Raw genomic sequence first — 1,876 nt, 5'->3', positions numbered from 1 at the left:
GGGTTAGATCCCTGGGTTGGGAAGATCCCCTGGAGAAGGGAAAGGCTACCCACTCCAGTATTCTGGCCTGGAGAATTCCATGGACTGTATATCCATGGGGTCACAAAGAGTTAGACACGACTGAGAGACTTTCACTTCACTTCTTCAATACTAGAGTGGGTTGTTATTTCCTTTTCCAGGGGATCTTCCTGACCCAGGGGTCAAACCCACGTCTCCTGTTTGGCAGAAAGGTTCTTTATCACTGAGAAGTCTTATAAATAAAACTAATCTATAAAAATGTAAAAAAAGAAAAGAAGACAGACACTGAATGCATGGTGTAGGACACAGGTGCTGTGATTCCTTTCATTGGGGAGCTTGCACTCTACTATGGGGCTAAGTTCAACCATAGTAAATACTAAATAATAATTAGTGATGGAGTTGTATCAAGTGAACAGTGTTGTTGTGAACACGACTGACAGTACAAAGGAGCTAGGGAAGAGTTTGTGAAGAAGGGGATTTAAAATGCATATTTTAGGGACTTCCCTGGTGATTCAGTGGTTAAGAATCCGCCTTGCAATGCAGGGGACTCCAGCTTGATCCCAGCAAACTAAGATGCCACATGGCAAGGGGCAACCAAGCCTGCGTGCTGCGACTACTAAGACACGCATCTGTTTATTTTAGTCGCTCAGTTGTGTCCAACTCTTTTCTGCCTCCATGAACTATAGCCCACCAGGCTCCTCTGTCTATGAAATTTCACAGGCAAGAATACTGGAGCAGGTTGCCATTTCCTTCTCCAGGGGATCTTCCCGACCCAGGGACTGAACCCATGTCTTCTGTACTGGCAGGCGGATTCTTTACCACTGAGCCACCAGGGAGCCACTGGAGCTATGAAGACCAGGAGCCATAACTAGACAGCCCACGCACAACAACGAAGGATCCACGTGATGCTATGAAGAGCCTGTGTGCCTCAAGTAAACCCAACACAGCCAAATAATATGTAAAAAATGGATAAATAATATTTTAAGAATTCACAAATTAGTTTAAAAATCAAAAATAAAATACATCTTTATTGAAAGGCAACAAGGAGCCATTGAAGGTATCTGAGCTGACAAGGGTTAGAGGCAGAGCTTTAGGGGGTGGGTACGAAAGGTGGCTTGAAGGAGAAAAAAGGGAAAGAAATCCAGGGTGAGAATTTTATTTTATTTTATTTTTTTTCAGGATGAGAATTTTAGACTCTTGGTCCTCAGGGTGAGCAAAGCATCACTTTACCAGGCCATTTAAATGGGGGCTGTTGGGGGTCCCTTGGACTGCAAGGAGGCCAAAGCAGTCAATCCTAAAGGAAATCAACCCTGAATATTCATTGGAAGGACTGATGCTGAAGCTCCAATACTTTGACCATCTTATGGGAAGAGCTGACTCATTGGAAAAGATTCTGATGCTGGGAAAGACTGAGGGCAGCAGGAGAAGGGGGCAACAGAGGATGAGATGGTTGGACGGCATCATCGGCTCCATGGATATGAATTTGAGCAAACTCTGGGAGCTGGTGAAGGACAGGGAAGCCTGGAGACCTGCGGTCCATGGGGTTGCAAAGAGTTCAGACTTAGCGACTGAACAACAGACGACAACTGGCACAGAGGTCTCTGGGCACTATGTTTAGAAGGAGAGTTTTTTGTTTGTTTGTTTGTTTTATTTTTAAACTTTACATAATTGTATTAGTTTTGCCAAATATCAAAATGAATCCGCCACAGGTATACATGTGTTCCCCATCCTGAACCCTCCTCCCTCCTCCCTCCCCATACCATCCCTCTGGGTCGTCCCAGTGCACTAGCCCCAAGCATCCAGTATCGTGCATCGAACCTGGACTGGCATCTTGTTTCATACATGATATTTTACATGT

At 44.8% G+C, this 1,876-nt stretch overlaps 1 protein-coding gene across 1 annotated transcript in view; it reads right to left on the bottom strand.

Annotated features, from left to right (window-relative positions):
• ANO2 (anoctamin 2, calcium activated chloride channel) overlaps positions 1–1,876 on the bottom strand; it is a 339,922-nt gene that overhangs the window by 70,564 nt on the left and 267,482 nt on the right. The gene's annotated exons all lie outside the window — the stretch shown is intronic.

The sequence above is a fragment of the Bison bison genome, unplaced genomic scaffold, assembly GCF_000754665.1.
Source record: "Bison bison bison isolate TAMUID 2011002044 unplaced genomic scaffold, Bison_UMD1.0 scf7180017864213, whole genome shotgun sequence".
Lineage (NCBI taxonomy): Eukaryota > Metazoa > Chordata > Mammalia > Artiodactyla > Bovidae > Bison > Bison bison.
The sequence above is the reverse complement of the archived record's forward strand: the minus strand, read 5'-3'. Positions and strand labels throughout refer to the sequence as shown.